Source organism: Triturus cristatus, chromosome 3_1 (genome assembly GCF_964204655.1).
Source record: "Triturus cristatus chromosome 3_1, aTriCri1.1, whole genome shotgun sequence".
Classification (NCBI taxonomy): Eukaryota; Metazoa; Chordata; class Amphibia; order Caudata; family Salamandridae; genus Triturus; species Triturus cristatus.
The window spans coordinates 423,961,233-423,986,439 of record NC_140583.1 but is presented as its reverse complement, the minus strand read 5'-3'; the positions used below and the strand labels follow the sequence as shown (position 1 = coordinate 423,986,439).

Here is a 25,207-nt window from a genome sequence, read left to right as displayed (position 1 = left end):
TCATCATCCCAGTGCCAAATCCTAATCATCGTAAAGAAGATATTAAAAGGAGAGATCTCTCAGGGATAAAAGTTTCAGTGACAAAAGCAGGTACTTGTAGCTTACTTTTCTGTTTGAAATGTGCACTATGGCACAGAGGTGATCACAGGCAAAGAGGCTACTGTGCTGCATAAAGAAAATACCTCCTTCAGGGGCGTGGCTTAACCGCTGAGGAAGATAGTGGTGCCCGAGTGAGGTTCCGCGGGACGACACTGGCAGGCTACACGGCGCCATCGTTTCTTCTTCTGTATGGAAGGTTGCTTTTGGAATCAGATGCTGGCCTGACTCAGAGAACAGCTTTGCGGCTGTTTTTGCGGGCCCATGACTCCGCATTTGTCATTATGAGTTTCTGCCTCGGCTCCACAGCAACCACGGCCGCCATTTTGGGTAAGATGTTTCCCTGAGGCGAGATTCCTGTGAACAAGAATGAAACGGCAGTATCTCTCTCCTCTTCCTTTTTGGACCTTCCTTTTTATTTTTTGGTTCTGAGAATTGGGGAGAGCTCATACAGCCTCCTTTTCTTGAGCACTTATACAAAATACCCTCACTGTTTGTAAAATGGTCCTCTTACCTTGGAACAGCGCCGTAAATGATCGCCATTTTGAATATGCTGTCACCTCCTATCAATGCAGATATATGACAGGAGTATTAGACGTTATTTTTTCATGCTGGCTCTCTGTATTAGCGTGCTGACTGTTCTTATGACTTAAGGAGCTGACTTTCTTTGTTTTGACTTCTTACGTCAGCCTTGTGGAATATCATTACTCGAAAGTTTATTCTTATCTGCAAAATCTATTGTTGACTTTTCCTCAGATGAGGGGGTTCACTCATCCGTCTGGCATTTATTCCTGCTAGGGTCATTGTTTGTGCCTATAATATACCCGTACACTGGCTCAGTCCTACTTTCCTTTTGGTTATCTCCGAGACATTATAACTATTTTGTATGGGAAGGTTGAAAACGGTGAGTCTTTCCCTGGTTCCTTCCATGCAGTCATTTGTTAAAAGTTCTACAATTTTCTCGAAATTTTTCAGGATGGAAGACTCTTTGGTTTCTCTATATAAGGGCACCTCCTCTTCGACAACTGCTTCTGCTGCTGCAGGGAAAGTCTCCACGAAATGCCTAAACAAAGACCCACCATCTACTCTGAAGTAATCCTCTCCTGCCTCTTTGGACATGTTACTGGAAGAAAGTCGCTCATTACGTCCTTTTATAATGGAAACTAATGCCAAACTGCAATTCCTTGTGAGAAATTCCTTGTGAGAAAATTGGTCAAAAATGGATGAAAGACTAACTGTGGTGGAACACAATGTATCCTCATTTGGACTCACTGATTGCAAAGTTAATACTCTCCAATCTCAAGTCTCCTCACTTCAGAAAAAAGTGGAGGACCTTGAATATAGAAATAGGCGAAAAAATTGATGGATTTATGGGCTGCCTGAGGACACAGAAGGCAGTGACCCTCTTGCTTTTTTCAAATCCTTCATTCCAATGGTCCTGAATATGCCAGGGGAGACCTCTCTTAATATTCAACATGTACATCTCCTGGGACGTCAGCAAGCTTCCTTTGCCAACTGACGGTGTCCTAGAAGAGTTATTTTATTCTTTTTGGCGTACACTGACTCACTTATAGTTCTTTCAGCAGTTAAGTCACTCAGGCAAGTCGTTTGGTCTGGTAATAAGTTATATATTTTTCTCAGGATTGCGCTAAAAACACAGCTGACAGACATAAAGAATATCTAAATTTGAGATCAGTTCTCAGATCCCTTGGAGCTCGTTATGGCATTTTTCACCTTTGCCTATTAAAAGTCACCTATAAGAATAAAACAGCGACTTATGAGGCCCCGATTAGACTGAAAAGCTTTATTAATTTATGCAAGATAGAGATTATGGATTTATTGGGAGCGTCTGCATCTCAGGCTGTGTAGAGCTGCAGGATCTTCTTGACTTTAGCTTTTTAAATTGAACAAATGTATTCTTGTTCTAAAGGCGATGCTGTAGGTTAATGCAGTGCTGTTTTTCTAAATTTGTTGCTACTTATAGCTTGGTTGTTTCTGATGATTAACTATTTTTCCTTCCCTTACAGGTCCCTATACGCTTGTTCCTGTTTTTCCTTCCCATTGTTCTGTGAGCCGTGGCCTTCCTTTGTCCTCTCCTCCATCATGCTTGGGCATCTTATCTACTGCTCGTGGTTTCTCCCCCCACCCCCAATTGGATTCTTAGGTATTTTCTCCGCCTTTGTTCTTTTTGTATTGTTTGTTTTATTACTGTCCCCTTTTTCATTTTTTCTTCTTCTTGAGATACTCTTAAGCTTATTGTCCTTTTCCTATTGTTGTGCCTTCTTCTCTCTTCCCTTCTGCTCTTCTTTATTCTTTTTCTTTTTTTTCTCTGTTTTCTGTCCTTTCCTTTTTCTTTCTATATTCGGTTTTATGTCTCACGTTTGTGTTCGAACTATTCCTTCATAGGAGTTGCAAATAATCATACCACAATTACACATTATTTGGTTGATGTTATAATTGTTCCATGTTTTTGGTTGGTTTGCCTAGATCACTATCCTTCTTATGCAATCATTCCGTTATCTCCATGACTATGAAAATTGTGTCATGGAATGTCAGAGGTTTGAATTCTCCCATTAAACGACAACTTGTTATAACACATTTATCTAAATTGGATACTGATACAGCCCTAATACAAAAGTCTCACTTAACGGCAACTGAGTCTTTAAAATTAATAAGAAATTGGGTAGGAGAGGTTTTCTTTTTACCAGGAGATGATAAACAAAATGGTGTAGTGACTCTTTGTCATATATCGATTTCAGTTAAACTACTTTCTCAGTTATCTGGTGACGAGGGAAGATAGTTATATACCAAATTTCAAATTGGAAGTGCTTCAGTTTCTTTACTCAATGTATAAGCTCCCACTAACGGTAACCCCTCTTTTTGGTCTTCTCTATCCCAACAAATTTTGTCTTGTAATCAAAATAATTTTATTCTTGCTGGAGATTGCAATCAAATTGTTGACTCTTATTTTTATTTATTTATTTGAAAAGTATTCTATAGTGTGGACTAGACCCTGGATGTGTATCAGAGCACTACACAAAAGTTACAACACATAGAAGTTTAATACAAATATCTACAAAAAGAGAGTAAAGAGTAGGGAGGGCAGACTTGATGTCAAACAGTCTTAGAGGGTTCAGGGGGATTCAACAGTGTGATAGTCAATGGTCCTGAAGATCGAGTGTAAGTTCTGTTTGGAGAGCAAGTTAAGTGAGGGGGTTGGGTAGTAATTTGTTTCTTAAAAACAGTTTGGATTCATTTTTGAAGGAGTTGCTAGTAGGGTTCATTCTAATTTCTGGGGGCAGGGCATTCCAGTTTCTAGGTGCTAGGCCAGAGAAAGTTCGGTTGTATGTTTTTTTTGCCTGAATCTTTGAAGGTTCAGTAGCAAGGTGCTGGAGCTTCTTGATGCTCTGCCACCGCCTGATAGTTCTAGTTTATCTGCTAGATACTTTGGTGTGCCAAAGTGCAGGGTTTGTGTGTCATACAAACGATTTTTAGCTGTGATCTTGCCTTGAAAGGGAGCCAGTTCAGTGCCTTTAGATCGGGGGTGATATGTTTGTTCCTTTTACAGCCGGTGACCAGGCTTGCGGCCGCGTTGAGTGAGGCTTTTAGTGGAGCTAGGCTGGATCTCAGCAGACCACATACTGTTGTATTCCCATAGTCTAGTCTGGGTATCAATAGGGATTGCACTGCTGATTTGAAGTCGTCGATGGGAAGGAAGGGTTTTAGTTTTCTGATGATGTTCATGTGGAAGTTTGCTCCTCTGGTGGCTGCACTGATGTGTTCCTGCATGTTGAAATTTTTGTTGATTGTTATTCCTAGAGATTTAGCGGAGTCTATGATGTGTGGTTTGCAGTCGAAGTGTGTTAAATGTTTCATCCAGTCTTCCATGTTAACGTGTCCTCGCGAAGGGGTAATTAGGAGGAATTCGGTTTTGAACGTGTTGAGTTTGAGGTGGTTTCGGGTTAGCAAGTTATGTGTTTTTTTCAGAGTTGTGTTGATTGAGCAATATCATCAGGTGATGATCAACCCTGGGCATAGTGCGCGTAGTGAGGCTATGTGAAGCATTACGGAGTGGGGGCAAATCTACGCCCAACCGCACCCTTCACGTAGCCCCACTACGCGCCGCCCGCCTCCCTCCCGCCCTCATTTTACAATTAATATAATTATTAGATAAAGAAAAAATAACTTACCTGAGCTGCCGCGTCCCGGGGCTCCATCTTGATGTTTCCCGGATAGCTTCTTCCTCACGAATGCGCATGCGCGGGTGCCCACGCACGCGCATTTCTCAGGAGAAATGCGCATGCGCGGGCGCCCGTGCATGCGCTTTCGTGAGGAGGAAGCTATCCAGGAAACATCAGATGGAGCCCCGGGATGCGGCAGCTCAGGTAAGTAATTTTTTATTTATCTAATGATTATAGTAATTGTAAAATGAGGGCGGGAGGGAGGCGGGTGGTGGGCAAGCAACTCTGCTCCGCCGTGGGGTGTGCGTAGTCTGCCCCTGCTACGCCTACTTTGCGCAGCGCGAAGTGGGCAGTACAACACACACTCCGTGCACGGAGCGGAGCAAAGCGCCCACCCTTAGTGATGATACTTTTAGGTATAGTTGGATGTCATAAGCATATATTTGGTAGTGGACATTGGAGAGTTTCAGAGTTTTGGTTAAGGGCTCCATGAATAGATTGAAGAGGGTAGGTGAGAGGGATGAGCCTTGAGGTACTCCTAAGGTGACCCCCGTGGTGGTCGACATAGATTTGTTGAGCTTGATTCTTTGTGTGCGGCTGTCTAAGAAGGGCGCAAACCATTTTAAGACATTCCCAGATATCCCCATTCTGTGTTCAAGTAAGTCTAGGAGACTATCGTGTCTGACCGTTTCAAAGGCTGAGTCTGGAAGGATTAGGAGGCAGGATTCATTTTGGTCTAGTATTCTGAGTGAGTCGTCCACAATGTGTGTCATGGCAGTTTCCGTGCTATACTCCTGATGGAAACCAGATTGGAACTGTTCAATGAGGTGGAATTGAGATATGTGGCTACATAGTTGAGAGTGGACGCATTTCTTTAGCAGTTTTGCTAGGGTAGGAATAGTGGAAATAGGACGGTAGTTATCTGGGATTGTGTGGTCAGCTGTGGGTCTTTTTAGAATGGGGGTTACTTGATCTGTTTTTAGGCAGTTCGGAAGGGTTCCTTGCAGTAGGGAGGCATTCACTATCTGTGTCCAGAGGGGGATTAGAGATGTTTTGATCTCATTGAAGATATTGGCTGGAAGGGGGTTGCAGAAGTGGTTAGAGGGTTTAAGTGAGATGTTTTGAACTCATTGAAAATATTGGCTGGAAGGGGGTCACAGAAGTGGTTAGATGGTTTAAGTGTTGTTAAGATCTTGAGAATGTCATTTTCGTTACGAGATTTGAAAGTGTTCCAGGACGCTTTGTTTTTGAGGGGGAGTGCGATTTGGTTAGTGGTTTGTACAGACCAGGGTAAGTGGGGGGCAGGGTGAGGTATTTTTTTGAGGTGATCATTTGCTGTTCGGAGTTTATTCTCTATGTTTTTAGATTTTCAAGGAAGTGGGAGGCAAACATGTTGCAGTGCGGTTGGGAGTTTGGTCCTAAAGTGGAAGCGTTGGTTTGTTGAGTGGATTGTTGCTTGATAATTTCGAAGAGTATCCTTGGTCGATTTTTAGCTTTGCTTAGTTGAGTTTTGAAGAAATTTGCTTTAGAGAGTCTGATGTGTTTGTTGTAGGTGCTTCTTTGAGATCTCAATTGCCTAAGGTGCTCTAGCGATGGTGAGGATCTCCATGTCCATTCAACTAGTCTCTGGTTGCATCATTGGTCATTTAGGTACCCATTGAACCATGGTTTAGATTCTTTAGAGGAGGTTCTTTCTAGCTGAAAGGACGCAAATGCGTCAAGAATGCTAGTCATCGAGTTGTTGTAGTGGTTAGTGAGGTCAAGGACCTCTGTCATGTCTACTGGCGGCAGTAGTATGTTGTTGCTGAGGCAGGTAAGATCATGGAGGTTGATGTCAAGGGTGTACCTTTTCAATTGTTTGGGTTTCTTAAGTTGGGGTTTATTTGTCTTAGTTGGTTTGGTTGTAAGGAAGGTGATGTAGTGGGGATCTGTCCAGTCGGAGGGGATGATCAATTCTAGTTTGATTGAATTTGGTCTAGCAATTATGAGGTCCAGTATAGCACCCAGGTTGTGAGTTGGGCAGTAACATATTTGGACCAGGTTAAGGTCAATGAGGAAGGTTTTAAGGCTATTGACTGAGGGGTCATTGTGGTCGTTCCAGCGGAGGTTGAAGTCTCCGAGGAAGATGTGGGAGAAGTGTTGTCCTACGTTGGAGGAGATGGTTTCCATGATTTGTTCGATGAATGAGTGGTTGTTGCACGGAGGGTGATAGATCAGGTGTCATTTCCATAGGGGATTGTTGTTGCTCACAATATTTATGCTTAGGTATTCGCAGGAGGGGTGGTTTGTGGTTTGTGATTGGTTTACCTTGAGGTTAGTGCGATATATACAAGCTATGTCACTCCATAATCTTTTTGGTGTGTCTGCCCTCATGATGTAATAGCCTGGAGGGATTAGAATGTCAAGGATGGGTGCAGAATCTGTCTTTAGCCATGTTTCGGTTAGGAGGATTAGGTCAAGATCATTCGTAATAATAAGGTCTGCTATGTCAGCTGCTTGTTTTACGGCTGACCTGCAGTTTCGGAGCATGCACTTCAGGTGAGGTTTGTTGTTCGTAGAGGTTATCTCTGTCTGGGGTACTGTTTTGAGTTTGGCCTTATTTACCTCTCTCGAGTTTGGTCTTTGTTCTCTCTATGGGTCCGATGCAATTGTTGAGATGGGGGTTCAGATTATGTCGTAAGTCATTATGCTTTGTCTCGTATGTGAGGAGAAGGGTTTGAATGTGCTTTTCAGAGAGGGGAACCTTGGTCCTGGCTGGTCTTGATGAGAAGTTGTGGTAGGGTGTGGAACGCAGTTTTGTGTCTAGAGGTGGGTGTAGGGGTGGACCTTTTGAGAGTGTTTCTTGGGAGGTGGGAGTGGTGTGTGTTGTTATTAAGGTGTAGTGGTCTATTATTCTCCTGTAGCTTTGAGGGTCCTCTGTTGTGTGTGATTTCAGATGTGATGTTCATTAGATTAAGTAGGTCAGTTTTGAGTTGCTGGAGATCCTGTGTGATTTCTCCAAGTCTGGATTCAGTCTCAGCATAGTGGTCGGAGGATGGGGTTTGGGGTGACGGGTGCTAATATGTCTGTTTTGTTTGAGTTCCTTTGTTGTGTAGGTTTATTGGAGGTGGAGGAGAGGAGTGAGTGTGTTGGTTTCTTTTGGGATTATAATTAGGCTGTGTACGCAGGGAGGTGATGGTGGACAAATGTTTGTCGATTTGACATGCTATGGTCCTTCTCGAGGTGGTGGTCAAGCAAGGATTGGTATGGTGAGCTGGGGTTGCCTTGACACAATCAGAAGGGGTGGTTGGGTTGGTAAGGTGTGGTATGGTTGGTGAGGTCGTGCGAGAATGTGAATGGGGTGGGCTGTCTATGCTGGTAGGGTTGTGAGAGGAGGGGTCAGTCTTATCATTACTGTGAGTCAACTGTTCGAGGTTAGGGGACAAGTCAGAAATTACCTCAATACAGTCCAGAGGGCTGGTTGGGTTGGTAAAGTGTGATGTGGTTGGTGAGGTCATGTGGGGGGGTGAGAGGGGTAGACTGTCTATGCTGGTGGGGTTATGAGGTGAGTGGTCTGGCTTATCGTTGTTGTGGGCCTTCTGTTTGAGGACAGGGAAAAAGCCAGGGGTTACCACCACAGTCCAGAGGGGTGGTAGGGTTGGTAAAGTGTGATGTGTTGGTGAGGTCGTAAGAAAAGGTGAGAGGGGTGGACTGTCTATGCAGGGGTGAAGGGTCTGGCTTATCGTTGTTATGGACCTTCTGTTTGAGGATAGGAAAGAAGTCATTGAAAAGGTCGAGATGGTGATCAGATGACTGTATGAGTATGATCCCATTGTTGAAAATGGATATTGTGAGTTTTGCTTTGAGGGCGGTGAAGGGGGCTATTGAGAGCCTAAGACTGTGTGCCGTATTTCTGGATGTGGCCATAGATAGCGTTAAACTGAGGGTTTTTCTCCCTTGGGCTCTTTTTTGTGTGAAAAATATTAGATCTCTAGTTTTTTTTTCTTTAGATGTGCAAAAGTATGGGTCGGATGTGAGTGTTTCTGAATGCGACTTGAGAAGACGATGTTGAAAGGTTTTGGCAGCCTTTTTAGTTAGATTAGGTGGGTATTTGATTATGAATTTGTTATGTCTATCTTTGAGTGTTTCTGGATGCGAATTGAGAAGACGATGTTTGAGGGTTTTGGCAGCCTTTTTAGTTCGATTAGATGGGTTTTTAATTATGAATGCGTTGTGTCTACCCTTTTATAGATCATAATTCTTTGGTCTCCTTAAAATCCCATAAAATAGTTATTGATGTCATACAACAATATAAGCTTATTGATGCCTTGAGAATTTGTAACTTTGTTACAAGGGAATATACTTTTTATTCTCTGACCCACCAGTCACAATCTCGAATAGACCACTTTTTTGTATCACATTACGTAGCTCAGTCTTTGAGAAACAATGATATCGAGACGATTTTAATATCTGATCATTTCCCCATTTTTTTAATCAAATTGGATCTACTGTCAAAATCTAATACACCCAGTAGATGGCGTTTTAATAAATCTCTCCTTCTAGATCCGACCTTTAATTCCTCTTTTATCTCCTTGTCTAATGAATATCTTTCTTTAAATCAGACTGATACTTTGTGCAAATTTCTGTTATTTGGGACACATTTACAGCAGCAGACAGAGATTTTATTATTGGTTTTGTATCTAAAAAACGTAGAATCTCATGTGAAACCACTAAGGATCTACTGGCAAAACTAAAGACATTGGAGCACTCATATTATTCTTCGATTGTGTATCTCAGCTTATTGAGGCTAAACTTTAATTCAATAAGGACTCGACTGACAACGCCTCACTTTATTTGTTAAAGTTGAGTGCAAAGTTTTATGGTGGCCAAAACAAGGCGGGCAAGCTCTTGGCAAATTATTTAAAAGTTAAAAATAACAAACTTGATATCTAATCAATTTTGGATAAACAAAACACGTCAAGGTTTAAGGACTCAGAAATATTGGATGAATTTCTCCTTTTTTACAAAGAGTTATAAACGCCAGAATCCATGCCCTCAGACCTTGATATTTTTCAGTTCCTTTCAGGCATTCAAGGCTCCTATGACTTCAAAATAGATTTTACTCTTTTAGAATCTGACATTTCTCAACGAGAACTCCTCAGTACTCTACAAACACTCAAGAAAGACAAGGCTCCAGGACGGGTTTACAGTGGAATTTCTTTACACACTTGGCACCATTGCTTCTCCCTAAGTTACACACCCTTTTGCAATTCTTGTTTATGTTCGGGTGAATCCTCTGGCTCTTTTTTAGAAGCACTAATCTGTTTTATTCTGAAAGACGGAAAGGATTCGGAACACTGCAAAAATGATAGACCTATTTCTTTATTCAATATTGACTACAAAATGTTCTCCTAAACCTTAGCATTACGCCTAACATCCTATCTCCCTCAATTATTAGGTGCAGAGCAATCTGGTTTTATTAAAGGACACCTCCTTTCAGACAATACTAGCCTATTTTTTGATATTTTATCTAAGTTTCCTCATGTACCTCATTCATTAGCAGCTATGGCCCTGGACGCGGAGAAGGTATTCAACCATGTCAATTGGTCGTATCTCTTTAAAGTACTTAAATGGTTTCATTTTAGTCCAAAGATTATATCTTTGATTTCGCTCTTATACTCTAACCTTTGAGCAGCTGTCTTTGTAAACGGTAACACCTCCTCTTATTTTGATTTTTGGGAGAGGTGTGCGTCAAGGCTGCCCATTGTCTCCATTCCTTTTCAACCTAGCTTTAGAACCCTTTCTGTCAAACATTCGTCAAAACAACGATATCCAGGGGTTTAATGTTAATGATAAACAAATTAAATTGGCAGCCTACGCTGATGATATATTACTATTTATATCCAGTCCATAATCCTCTATTCCTGCCTGCTTACCTGAGGTTGAGCTATTTGCGTCTGTCTTTGGCTATAAACGAAATAAAGATAAATGTGAAATATTACCTTTGACTATACATTCAAAGAAGATTCTGCTATCTCAAACTTTACTTGGAATCCTAAACATATAAAATATCTCAGGTTGTTATTTGCCCCTTCAATTCCAACAACACTTTCTTTATGCATGGAAAATTGCATACAGGGAATTTCCACATTAACGTCCAAATGGCATCCCTTACGTTTGTCATGGTGGGGGCGGGCGTCTTGATACCATTAAAATGATGCTTTCTCCCATATTATTATATACAATTTATAATATTCCAGTACTAATCCCCTCAAAAAGTTTCCCAAAAATTAATTCCATACTGTCATCTTTCTTATGGAACACTATAATGCCTCGTATGTCATTATTAAGACTCATAATACCAAAGTCAGAAGGTGGGGTTAATATTCCTGATTTCCCCAATTATCATAAATCTTTCCTATTTCGTCAATCCTCGAGATGGCTTCTGAATCTCAATTGGATTGTCCTTTGTGGGCAGAACTTGAAAGTTCTTATCTCTCTCCTTTCTCTTTTAAAGAGTATCTCTCTTTCACCCGCAAACCACAATCTGTTTCCACTTCTATTCTTAGCTTCTGGAATCTAATCCTAAATTACTTCCCACAGATTTAACTTATTTTCTTAACTCCACATTATAGCATCATAATTTTATACAGAAGTCAGAATATCTTTATTCGACTTATTACAAGTCATACAAAGAACACAAAAAAAAAAAAAAATACTTTGCAATGCAATGCCTACTATACATCTATTTACATTTCCCACACAAAAAAAACCTAATAAACAAACAGAAGAAAAATTTTAGACATGGATAAAATATTTCTATACAAATCTATCACGTAAACATGCTCAAACAACAAGAGAAGTTTTAAAGTAAGCTATGGCTAACAGGTTTCGCCCGCATTGCGGCTACCAGAAAGTTTGCCATACAAAAAGTAACATGTATGTTAGGTAGTAGTTGTAGAAAGAGCAGGGCTGGTCTTACTTGGACAAAACCAGCTTTTTTCAAAATAGGCAACAAATATTTCTTTCTCTGCTCATGGTATATACTACAAAACATAACAAAGTGCAGAGTATCCTGCACCGAAAAATTGTCGCAGCAGCACGGTGGGGCCTGCTCAGGCTTCTGCCAGGTCTTAAATGAACCTAGATAAAAATGTATCAAATTAAATCGGAACTTTGATAATAAAAACCTGTGATATGGGGATGTGACAAAGTTCAAGTAGGGGGCGAGTGAGGGTGTACAAACCAGGAGGTTATGTGCCCTTACTGCGGGTTTCAACACTTCGAGATCCTTCCTCCGTGCTTCCTGCCTATCCCTAAATAACTCTTTGATGGTTACTATGTCCTGTCTCCTAATATTTTCCGGAGATGAAAAAAGATCTGGGCGACCCAGATCTGCAAGGGTTTTAGCTACATATGCCAACCAAGGGATACTGGTGTATTTATCCAAGGATAAGACATCATGCAAAATCTTGTGGTTCAGAGGTAGGTCATCATTTGTCCACAATTTCAGCCACAAAGTTAGCGGAGCAAGGCTCAGGGTATCAGACAGATAGGGCAGACCCACCTCCTTATGGATGGAATACATTGGGGTGGATTGCGGGACTGAGAGCAAGGATCTAATGAATCTATTTTCTGCTCTCTGAATTGGATCCAGGTTTACATAACCCCACAGTTGGGAACCATAGGCCGCTATGGCCACTGGTTTGCTCTTGTAGATTTTCAGAAGAGCTTGCATGGGCCTAGCCCCTAGCTTCCCAGCAAAGCCCAAAACCGCTGAGGAGGATCTTATTACCGCCAATCTTTTTGCTCTTATCTGAGGGCCCCAAGTTCCTTTCTGGTCAAATATTACCCCCAAATATGGAAATGTGGACACGTTGGTGACAGGGACTCCCCTGCAAAAAAATGTTTTGTGTCTTTTTTTGTTGCATTCACGCCCCATGACCATCGTGTGTGATTTAGAGGCATTGACCTTAAGGTCCAGCGTCTCCATGAAGCTACCAAAAGCGTCCAGGAGATGCTGTAGACCTACCCTAGTGCAGGCTATCAGCACTGCATCGTCCGCATACAGGAGCGCTGGAATTTTGACATCTCCTGCATGCGGAACGTCGGCTGCCTGTCCCTGCAGGTGACTGCCCAGCCTGTTGATGTAGATGGTGAATAATACAGGGGCTAGAATACAGCCTTGCCGCACCCCCTTAAGGGATTTAAACAGGGGGGTACGTCTGCCATCATTTGTGACTCGGACAGCTGCAAAAAGCTCCTGGTGCAGTTTAGCCATAAACACAACCAAAGACTCATCAATGCCCATCTCCAACAATAACTGCCACAATTTCGACCTATTCACCAGATCAAAGGCAGAGGAGAGGTCCATAAATGCAAGGAACATGGAGCCCTCCTTTGCCACTGTATATTTAGAAATTAATAGATGTAAGTTTATACATTGTTCGATCGTCCCCTTTTTTTCTCTAAATCCATATTGTAGTTCAGACAACCCTCCACGGCTCTCAACGTTGTCATTAAGTCTGGCTAGAAGAACTCTGCCTAATATTTTTACCGTTGAGTCCAAAAGAGATATGGGCCTATAGGAGGCGGGATCATCTCGCTGGCCTTTATTTTTATAGATAGGGACTATGGTGGATGTGGCCCAAGAACTGGGTACATGGTTGTTGGCTGCGTTAAACACTTTCGACAATACCGCCGACCACAATTTGGGAGAGTACATGAAAAAATCAGCGGGAACACCGTCAGGGCCGGGAGCTTTAAGTCTTGTTGTGGCCATCAGGGCTTTTTCTACTTCTTCGGGGTTGAAGACCAACGGGTCTGCCACTATAGCAGGTACTGAAACATCTGCAGTTCCTTTGGACCCACCCTCATATACATTTTTGAAGTGGTTTAGCCATTTGTCGTCGGTGATCACACAGTCCATAAGAGCATTATTGTCTTCAGAAAATAACGGTTGTCTAATGATCTCCCAGAATCTTTTACTGTCCTTCAGTACTGCAGCTGAGAGGAGATTTTCCCATGCTTCGCGTTTAAGGGATTCTTTGCGGTTCTTAATGGCAACCTTGTAGCGTTTCCTTAATCTAACAATATCCTCCCCAGCCCTGGGAGAGGTTTTTAACGCTGTCAACAATGCTCTGTGCGCTTTTGAACAAGCAGAATCAAACCAACGTTTTGTTCCAGAAAATCCTTTTTTTGGTTTGACTAAAAGATCCTTAGCCACCTGGCCACAAATTTCCTCAAAAGCCTCTATAATTTCTTTACCTTGCGCCCCCGATTTTTGACAGATGGCCACTTTGTCCTTTATTTTTGGAAAATTTATTTCATAGAAATTATCCGGGATCACTTTGGCCCATTTCAGTCGTCTGTCTTGGTCGCAGGGTTTCAGGGGGTGTGCTGGTTTAAGTGCTTTTGGCGGTGCTCCCATCTGGCCACCCCAGGCCACTTCAAGTAGTACAGGGTTGTGGTCACTGTAGGGTATTATGACTGTACAATAGACCATAGACCGGTTTAAAATACCTTGTGAAACAAAGATGTAGTCTATCACTGAGCCATGGTGACTGCCAATATAGGTTGGCGCCCTAACGCCCTTATCGGGTTCATAAAGGTCATGGTTTGCTAATAATTCTTCTAACTCAAGCCCCTCTGTAGAGTGTTCAAAGTGGGGGCCCCGAGGGGCCTCCTCGCCCCCCTCAGTTACATTGTCACCTCTTCCCATACAACCCAGATTACATAGATGAATATTAAAATCTCCTAATAGGATAAACTCATAAACTAAATAGATATTCTGAGACACTTTATTTAAGATATTATCTAGGTTAGCGACATTACTCCCACTGTGTTCGCTGTTCCTAGAGTTGTAAAAATTAATATATATCGTCCTGCAATTGTTACTAGTCGTCCTTTCAACCATTAGGATGTTTACGGAATCTGTATTTATCTGCCTATAGGTGCCCTTCAGATCTAGAGAAAACATAATGGCCAAACCTCCTTTAGCTCTGCCCATGCGGCTAGGGACTGCAGGGATAGAGAAGCAGGTGAATCCATCCCACCAGAAATTAGCCGATATGTCCCACGTTTCTTGCAGGGCAATTATATGTTGCTTAGAAATAAAGCTCACACATGCTTTGTCCTGTCGTTTTGCAGATGAGCCAGCTATGTTCCATGTTATAATTTTACAGGCATTGGTAGGTAACCTCAGCTCTTTTTTCCCCAACAAACACCCCTCAGCTTAGCTTAAGGATCTGACCGCCTTGTTCTGAGCTACCTCAGGTGCGTTCTGTGTTGGAACGATGTTCAGGGTTGACGCTATGCAACCCTCCCCCTGGTATGATAGCCCAGGGTTGTCCAACGGGACATAACTCTCAAGTGTTTCATAAAATGTAAACAGGCGGGGACCGTCATTGGTGTAACACTGGCTAAGGTTTATTTCGGGTCTAGTTATGGACTCACTTGCTCGGACATTGCAAGGTTTAAGTCAATCGCAGTTGTTTAGATCCGCTAAGGGAGCATACCTATTCCCCAATCCGCCCCCCCAATCAAAAGGGGTAGCTGCCTGACCTTGACCCATAGCTGCGATGTTCCACATAGGTAAAGGGGTATTTGGGCGTATCGGAAAGTAATCGTTTCTCGCCCATGGTACGAACCTAATGATTCGCCCAATGGGATCTTGGCCCATCCAACCCGGGCCCCAACCATTGACGGCAGGGTCTGGTGGCATGGGAGGCCACAAATTTGACTCATGCGCGTGGTTAGATCTTCCGTGCTCAAAGTTAAATATAGGCCCAGGGCGCTCGTTGGGGAATCTATGTCTAAAACCGCCTTCCCAGTTTGGGGCGTTATTCGCTCTCCTAACTTAGTAGGGTTAGAAAAGGTAGGGAGCTGAGCCTCACTATAGAAGAATTTTAGGGTGAGCGGGACTATAGAGCCGCTTCGCCTTTGGGGTGGGAAGATGTTATTCAAAATTTTTGGGAGGACTTCTGTGTTGGCAAAGTTTATAATCACACAGTCCCCCTTAAATTTTTTGGGATTGGACCCAATCCAAGGTACCCTCCTGGTCATAACAATATCCCTTGCTAAACTATCCATCCCTTGGGGGGCCATGGTCATGTTTGTAGTAAGCCAATGAAGAGCTTTATCCTTCAAGTCCTGTTTCGATTCTATTTTGTTTTGTGCTAAGACTGGGACATTTGCTAGTACTAGCACAACTGGGGAGGATTCCAAAATAAATTGGGCTGATATATCCTCATGTATTGTCCCAATTATGTCCCCTGATGATGATGTAGGCGCGGCTCCGCCTGCTAGGTCCTGACTGGGAGCCGTTAATAGAGTTGAAGCTACTGCTAAGGGCTCCTCTGGCAGTGTAGGCTGTGGGACACTCTCATTTGGTAGAGCCTCTACGGCTCCCGATGCCAATTTTGTGACAAGAGCAGATAGATTGGCCACCTCTACCACCAGATTACTTTGTGCACCCCCCGCCTTCTCAACCTCCGAAGTTAATTTATCCAGTTTACCAATCAAGGGCTTGATGATTGTCCTAATTTTTATATCAATCATATCTTGGATCCGATTAAAGAGTTCATCATCAACAATACGTCTGGATTCTGCATCGGCATCAAAGTCAATTTGTTGCCCTTCACGTCTTGGGGGTGGTGTAGCTGCCTTTCTCCTGCCTTGTTGTTTCCCCCCTCTCTTTGAGTGAGATTTTCTACAGGTTCTCACTGGCCGTGGAACGGGCTGCCCCGGTGACGGTACTTCCTCGATGGAAAATGACTGGTGATTATGCTCTGAGGTATTGCCGTTTTTGGCCGACGAGTTGACCAAAACATGAGGATCTTCTGCATCGCTGGCCAAGTCTTGTGGGATATGAACTAGGCTATTCGACTGGGGAAGATCTGGCGGTGTGGTCAGTAACTCTGGAGCAGATGCCCTTGCGGGCGGGCTTTCTAACGGAAGAACTGGCGATTGGCTCAAGCCTAGCGATTGCCTCCTCTCATTGTTGATCTTATTGACTTTTTGAACCACATATGAGAGCATTGTGTTGAGGGGCTCCGTCGCAGCAGATGCGGGCTTTTTCCTTACCATAATGCCTACCTCTTACAAACGACCGAGCCAATTGACCAAGGTATGTGTCAGGATCCACAGGCAGATGGCAGAAGACCTGGGGGTAATGAGGGTTAATAGAGTTCTGTACCTTACTAATCCCAGACGGCGAACCTTAGGGGGGTGGCCTCGCCTCGCCTTCTCGTGCCTCTGAGGGCCACAGAGGGCCCGCCCTTTGCCCGGGCTTAGCCCCGGGCACTCCCGCGCGCTCCCGCGCAGCGAGGCACGTCACTTCTTGTAGGCGTGGTTAGGAGGAACATGAGGGGCGGGGCGGTCAGGGAGAGCGGGCCAGGTGACTTGGCCTCGGGATCGCCGGGGCTCCTGGGAGAGTGAGTCCCGGTTCCCAGCGCTCGCAGCCCTGTCACTCGCGCACACACCCTGCAGGTAACAACACTCGGCTGGGCGACCTTGGCGATGCGGGACCCGCGAAGCGGGTTCCGCGAGGTGTTGACTGGGTCCTCCCTTCTGCAGCAGCGATTCCTCCTTCCAGGTAACAGCACAGCAAACTGTAGAACTGTAGTAATTTTATACTGCTCCATGGCAAACCTTTTTATTGGAAGTCCTGGAGACACAAAGGTTTAAACCTTAAGACAAAACAGGAAGACGGCCCACTATAGAGATGCAAGAACAGTTAACTGACTGAGGAGATATGTTGGATGACTAAAAGATAAATTAAAAACAATTAATTGCAGTACTTTCTAGAAGTCCTGCAGGCTTGAAAACCTTCACCCTGTGCCAACCTGTAAAGTTTTTTGAGTCTGTAATCAAACCCAATGTTGCCCAGATTTCATAGCAGTGATCTGTATTTCTCTTTATCATCCTCAAAACTGTTCTTACTGATGAGGTGGGTCCCATACTGAAGCAAGGAACTCCAATAAAAGTGTAGTGAATGCAAGCCCTGCCCACCCCAAATTTGGTGCCATAAAGCCGCAGGCATTCCAAGAATTCTCCTGAATAACCCAGTGTCCACTGGCGTTTGGAAAAAACAAGCCTGCAGTGAGAGTCATGATTACTGTCACAATGAAGACATAAATATGGGTAAGAGTAACATAGATTATTGGTAAATAATCAGTGATTAACTCTGAAAACCTCTTGCCCATTCCAAGAACTAGTATTGGGGAATAACAAAGTATGAATGGAGGCTTTCCTTGCCAGTAAGAAAACACAGATGTTACAATTTACTCAACTGGTTCAAGCCCTTACTCACAGTTATGGCCATACCTAGACCCCATATTTGTTAACTCCACTTCTGTTAGTACAGCCCATCCAGAGCCTGTAGAATGGTCAGACCATTTTGTTCTCCTTTTTCAAGTCTCCATGTCTGTCTCGGTCTCTACTCCACCTGTAAACCGTCACTACAAAACTTGGAAATGGGCCAATGTGACTTTCACCGCTTTTACGGCAACTTTGAATATTTATCACCTCCTGCTTAGAGATGGCATTTGCTTAGCCAATTCATAGGAGGTTGAAATCTGGATCTGCGAGGCTTGGATGACATTGCATCCATGAAAAGCTGTAGTGTCAATCGCTCTTAGCCTCTGGCAGAGTGGTTCAGCAATGAACTTCTGTCTATGAAGAAATCCTGTAAATGTCTTGAATGCCTCTGTGGCAAGAGCTAAAATGCTTTAGATAAAGCAAACTATCTCAATTCCCTAAAAGAACATCACAAACAAATTCGGTACACGCAAAGTCAGTATTTTACTTATAAAATTGAGCTTGCTAGAAACTCTTCACAAGAGATTTTTCAGATAGTCAAATCTCTATCATCTTAGGAGCACGTCTGTGCCGGGACCACTCCTTCGGTAGAAAACTGAAATCAAATTGCACTCATTCTTTTCTGAGAAGATCACTAAGATCTATGCCTCCTTCCCAAAAGAAGTTTAAGAGACTCCGATTCCTGCTACCTGGTCTCTACCACCCACCTCTAAGAGTGGTCTCCTTAGCATAAATACCCTGTGTTTATCAGAACTTTGTGTTCTGGTTGCTATAGTTAAATCAGTCTCTCGTCTGGACCCTGTACCACCTGTGAGGCTGGAATATGGTCTAAAGGCCATTCTACCTGTACTATGTACTCCGCACTCCATAAGGGATCCCTACCCCATCCAGACCCCTGACTTAGTATCACCAAAACCCTCAGGGCCCGATTCACAGAACAAACTTAAGACAAAATCCTAAACTTAGTACCATTTTGGTATTCACAGAATACACTTACTACTTCTGGTATTCACAGAATGAACTTACATCTTTTGCGATTCACAGAATAAACTTACTACTTTTGCTATTCACAGAATGGATTTACGACCACTAACTTTACGTCCGCACTCGGGCCGGAATTTCCAGCCCGGAGGCGGAGCTTCCGGCCCGGAGGCGGGGCTTCCGGCCCAGAGGCGGAGCTTCCGGCCCGGAGGCAGAGCTTCCGGCCCAGAGGTGGAGATTTTGGCCATGGCTAAATCTCCGCCACTGGCCGGAATCCCCACCTCTGGGCCGGAAGCTCCGCATCCGGCCCGGAAGCCCCGCCTCCGGCCCGGAAGCACCGCCTCCGGCCCGGAAGCCCCGCCTCCGGCCCGGAAGCCCGGCTCCGGGCCGGAAGCTCCGCCTCTGGGCCGGAATTTCCGGCCCGAGTTCGGACGTAAAGTTAGTAGTCGTAAATCCATTCTGTGAATACCAAAAGTAGCAAGTTCATTCTGTAAATACCAAAAGTAGTAAGTGCATTCTGTGAATACCAAAAGTAGTAAGTTTAGGATTTTGTCTTAAGTTAATTCTGTGAATCGGGCCCTCACTGTCCACACGATCACTGATTCTTGTGGCTATTGGTCGTACTGTGACACACTCCTCACCGAGCTATACACGTTTACACCTTGGGTCACCTGTCAGGGCATCCTCTCTCACTCCCTCACTTTTTCTCACTCCTGGGGAACTTCCTTGCCTGATCTTCCCTAACACACCATCAGACCAGGCTGAGACCAGATTACCGCCGCGCTGCAAACCTATCACACCCAACCCCTATAGCCTTTCTTCACCCACATCCTTTCTGCCACACTTATGCCCCTCACACTTCCTCCATCCCCAGCTCATCTCTCCATGCTAATTGGTTCCCCACAAGATCTCAGTGATTCGTTCGCTTCCCCTGACCAATTTATTACCGCCTCTGTCCTGCTTGCTATACCTCGAGACACCTCCAACCTGCTGGAACTCTCTATAAAAACCTCTTCCAACAACCAACACCCAGATTGGACTGCTTGCCGTAATGAGATTTCCATCCACCTGCGCCATCTCTTGGACAAAATAAAAAATAGAAAGACGTCACTAATGAACATCTCCCCCTGCTCAGAACTTTTATTACCTTAAGAACCTGACCCCTCGCCCATACAGGTTCTGTTCCTGCCCTTGACCTGCATATCTCTCACCATTCCTTGAAATCTCTCCCCCTCCCAAATGCCTTCTCCTGACCCAGAAGACATTCGTGATCTACTCCACTCATACTCCCACCCATTAGACTCTGACAAGTCCATACCAGGTCAAATCCAAGCCATTCAAGCCTACCCTTACAGAGTACCAATCACCATCCTCATAGGTATAAATGGTAACAACCTCAAGCACGTTAACATCCTTCAGACGCCTACCTCCCATTCTACTGGCCAATTGAAATGTGTACTACTCAACTGCAGATCAGCTAGTAAACATGCCCCGATATCTATGATCTCATCCTTACTAACAAGTTTGATATCATTATCCTCAAGGAAACCTGGCTGAAAAGCTCTCCCACCCCTATCCTTGGCCTTCTAGTCCCGGCTAGCCACAACATAATTTGGCTGGACAGAACTATGGAACAAGGTGGAGGAATAGCTTCATACACAGAAATACATTCTCGGTTTCACACTCAAAAACCTTCACTCAGACCTCTAGTGAATATCTATGCCTCAACATCACAAGCAAAAACCTCCCTGTCTGCAAACTACACACATTCTACCACCCCACTGGAGATAACCTTTTCTTCATTGAACATTTAATGGAAATCATCTCTTCTACTGATGACCCGTTAGTGTCCCAAATCTTCCTATGAGACTTCAACCTCCATTGGTCTAACCCAAACGATCAAGCAGTGAACTGTCTAAAATCCTTCTTAGTAGACCATGAACTGACCCAATTCTGGGACATCCCAACTCATAACAAGGGTGAAACTCTGGACCTCATCATATCCACAGGAAACACCATCACACTGGTTTAAATGATCCCTTATGACTGGTCTGACAAATATGTAAACACAGTGGTCCCTCACAGGGGAAATGCATGGAGGGATGAATATAGAAATACCATTAGATCTATATTGCGCTGTCCAGCCGGACAAAAATCTCCTTCATATAGCAAATTTGAGAACAAACAATAAAGTGGGAATTACATTTTGCATTAAGCAAGAGACAAAACGAAAGGCTCAGGCAAAACGTAGTGCATAAATTTACCAAATTGGAAAAGCACAAATGAACATAGATTCCATTACACATTCATATAATGATTATAGTTGTGTTAGGGTGTCGAAGAGTCGACGACGTTTTGATCCATACAAGGATAGAGGATCACCATCAGGACATTAGGTTACATGCCTGCGGAATTGCCTGTGGAGAATTTGAGATAAGATAGAAGGGGGAAAAAGAGGGAAAATAGAAAAAGGAAGGTAAGCATGAGGTATATGCTAATAAGGCAGAGAATGCGTGACATCCATGCAAGAACTGAAGTAAGTGAGAGCAGGCATTTAGCTGGAAGTGAGAGGATGTGGACGCCTGCAATTAACTGTGGAAGAATTGAAAAATTGGGAGGGAGAGGCTTTGATGGCCTGAATTTAATGGTGAGTAGGCCAATGCAAGAGCTGATATGTAAGCGTGGTAGTAAACTTACCAATTGCATAAACAAGTAGCCTAATTCGGCGTGTTGGATAATGTGTCCAATCAAGCTGAAACACTGTGAATTCCTTAATTATAAAAGCAGAAAAACACATTAAAAAATGAAGAATGAACCAGACCTGTATCAAGAAAATGCCTACTGGTATATGAGGTGGAACATACTTTCCAATTGCAGTGTGTGAGCCACAAAGAAGAAAAATGTTTCAATATCCAAACGGGCACGTAGAGCTAAGGATGCGCTCATTTAGATAAAACATTAATTAATTAAAGGTATCCTAGGCAGTGCGAGGAACTTATATGGGGCTTACTGCATGGGTGATTCATGTCCACGTCTGGATAGAAGCCGTGTGGTGGTGGTGTGATTAGAACTGGTACTGGTTGTTCGGGGCACTGAAGTGTCTAATAAGGACGTTACGTGAGGTGTCATTTGACAAAGTCACATGATGCAGATTTACAGGTGGACTATGGGGTGGGTGAAAGGCGGTGGACATTTTAGAAGGGGCACATAATGTACATGTGCACTGGAGGTAGAGTAAACAGGGTAGAATTTGCAAGGAACTGTAAAAGCATCTAGTTAAAGACAAAAGGGCAATATTTGAAAACATTAGGAAAGTGACAATACATTGGTGCATCAATATAATACATTAAGATCAGTGACAAGGATTTTGAAATGAAAGTCAAAACATGAAAAAAAAGCAATTAAATATTAGTTATAGTATACATGGGATCAACCATTAATACAGTAAACATAAGAGACCATGGGTGTATGAGTCTTGTTGTAATGTGGAGATAGTAGGCCACACAACTGGTTTATGTGAAAGGTTCATAACGAAGAATAAGTAGCCACATGAAAAAAGGGATAATATGAAGGATCCAATTAAAGGATACTCTGGGCTACAGTTGCGAGGTCCAGTCTTCCATTCGGTTTAATCCAGTATGTATACTGCCAGTGCGCAGAATCCATTTTAGTTCCTCTTTGTTCAGTAATTGGCCAATGTCTGCACCTCTTGGTGGTGGTTTTATCACACTGATGATTAGCCAACGGATATCATCCTCGGTATGTCCTTTGTTCGAAAAATGTTCAACAAGGGTGGCATTAGGTGTCTTACATCGGAGACGGCTGCGATGTTGGCAAATGCGGATTCTTGCTTAATGTGTTATTTGGCCATTATAAATCATATTGCAGGGACATAGGATGACATATATCACATTTGCAGTGTTGCAGTTTGAAAAATGCTTCAATTGTATTTTAACATTTCCAAACGGGAATTCTTTACATTCAATTTCAAACTGGCAAGTTACACAGTTACCACATTTGGAGTGTCCGGATAGGGGTACAGCCCCCAATGGTCATTAAGTGTTAGAGAAGGGTTTTTAGAGGGCAATGCTACTCTGACCAGGTGGTCTTGCGGAAGGCAAAAAGGCGATGGCCGAGGTCGAGAATACCTACATTAAGGGTCTCCAAGTGTTTGAGAATTTGCAACATTTTCTCACAGTACTGGAGACTGGTGAGAACGTCGTCACACAGACCAGGCGGTTCTGGTTGTTTTGGGGTTTGGGCGAAAGGAGGGAGTCGCGTGGACAGTGCCATGCTCTTTTCAGTAAAGTATGTATCAGTCTGCATGGTTAGCCCCTTGCCATCAGTTTGTTGGACAAGACTTCTGTCTCACAGAAGTGTCTCACAGAAGTAATTTTCTTTGAGTGAGTAATTCCTTCTTACGTGGAGGAGTTGGGAGAAGGGAAGGGAAATAGAAAGTGCACATGGGTGATGACTTTCACAGCTTAATAATGTATTTAGTTCTGTGAGTTTTCTAACCAAACATGACCAGTTCTTCATTTATCTGTTGTATATTGAGGATTAGGAAAGGAATCTATGTTTTGGTGTGGGAGAGGTTAAATCTGATACCCTGGCTGTTATTAGTAAGCCAGTGTAAAAATTGCTCTAATGTCTCTTCTGTGTTGTGCCAAATGAGGAAAATGTTGTCTATATACCGTTTCCATAGTGAAATACCGGAATCGAATGGGTGAGAGAATTTTAGTCATTTCTATATGGTCCATGTAGAGAATGGCAAAAATGGGGCGAAAATTGCCCCCATCGAAGTACCCTTGTCCTGTTGGTAATATTAGTTGTCAAAAAGAAAGACATTTCTGGTTAGGCATATTTCCATAAGTTACATAATAAAAATGGTTGGAACAGCGTGCGGGTGAGGTCTTTTTGTCTAATATATGTTCGATAACCAATAAGCCCTCAGTCTGAGGGATGTTTGTATAAAGTGATTCGACATCCAATGTGCATAGAAGTCAAAGGGATGATGTTCAACGAGGTTTATCATTGACATGCTGTCTTTTATGTAGCAAGTGGTCTTAGGGACAAAGTCTTTGATAAAATAGTCGACATTTTGTCCAAGGGGTTCGAGGATGAAACCATAGCTCAATACTATTGGGCGACCAGGTGGAAGATGGGTGTTTTTATGAATTTTGGGTAGGGTGTAGATGACCGGTGTTGGACTTGGCCCTTTTTGCAGGGTCATCCCGGAACTTTTTGCTTTCCTCCTAGCCTTTTTTCTGACATGGTGTGTTGGTGGTTTTAGGACTCTGGGCACTTTAGCACTGCTGTCCAGTGTAAAGTGCGTGTGCTCTCTGTGGTAAACATGGTAAGATTGGTCTACACCTGTTTGACGTATTTAATTTACCTGTCAATCCCTTGTAAAGTGGTATCTTCAGATACCCAGGGCCGGTAAATTAAATGCTACTGGTGGGCTTGCAGCGCTGATTCCGCTAGCCACCAAAGTAGCCTTTCAAACCTGTCTCAGGACTCTGCCATAGAAGGGCCTGTGTGCGCAGTGTTACTGCCGCTGTGACGTGACACCTAAAGCGTGTGCCACGTCTGTGACCCCCTTTTACTGCATGTCAGTAGGCCCAAGCTAGCCCTATGGGCAGGGTGCATTGTAGGTAGAAGGTAGGACATGTGTCTTAAGATTGTGACATGTCCTGGTAGTGACAGACAGCCATTTTGGTTTCTCACTTCTGTGAGGCTGCACTCTCATAGGAATGCATTGGGGAATCCCTGATAAGTGTTTCAGTGGTAATTCCTGATATGAGAGGAACAGCGTGGAATAGTAATAATACATGCTACTCAATGGTGTGCCCAGATTTATTATCACTATTTTGAAAATGCCACTTTTAGAAGTTGGCATTTCTGTGTGGTATGTGTCTGCCTGCCTAATGTGGATTGCATGTCAGGCTTTGGAGTAGTGGGAGGAGTAGTCCCCTGACCCTGAATAGGTCTGTGCCTGCCTAGGTGAATGCTGGCTCTGCCCCCCTGTGGAGTGTCTGATGACAGAGCCCCCACCTGACAAAGGAGGGTGCAAGCACTGTACACAGAGTGCTACAACATCCCCAGAACCAGTTGAGACTGGTTCCCCCAAGCCCAGTGCCAGGGCAGAACAAAGAGAAACGTGGTACACATTTTGGGGTTCTGACCCCATGTGAGCAGTGCTTCCTTGTTCTTGTGCTGACTTGTACGTGCTGGGCCCCATGAGGAGCCGCCACAAGGGACTGCCTCCCTGCTGGAGGGCCATGTGTGCTGGCCTGCCTGGGCCCAGCATTGCCCCTCTGAAGTTCTTGGACTCCAGTCCTGCAGGGAGAAGAGGAGCGCGTGGGCTCTGCAGCGCTGGGCTGCTTTGTCTCCCGAGGGGATCCCGACATGGGGATTCCGCCCTCCTTTCCAGAAGACATTGGGAGCCTACCCCGCTTTGCTGTCTTTGGGAGCGGGAGCCCACCCCGCGTTTCTCTGCACCTCGAAGTGGAGTCATTGCTTCGTGGCAAGTGATTGGCCGGGCGGGCCCCGTATGCCAGGGAGAGACCCGTGTTTGGCCCAGGAAGAGAAGCGGGAGCCCACCCTGCACTTTTGAAGCTTCGAAAAGGCCGCCGCATTTCGAGCGGCGC

At 43.9% G+C, this 25,207-nt stretch overlaps 1 long non-coding RNA gene across 1 annotated transcript in view; it reads left to right on the top strand.

Moving 5' to 3' along the window:
• Positions 1–220: 220 nt before the first annotated feature.
• LOC146860350 (uncharacterized) overlaps positions 221–25,207 on the top strand; it is a 45,461-nt gene continuing 20,474 nt past the window's right edge. Inside the window, exons 1-2 of the long non-coding RNA XR_014979142.1 lie at positions 221–426; positions 2,124–2,260. This is a non-coding gene — a long non-coding RNA (uncharacterized LOC146860350). The remainder of the gene's footprint in view (positions 427–2,123; positions 2,261–25,207) is intronic.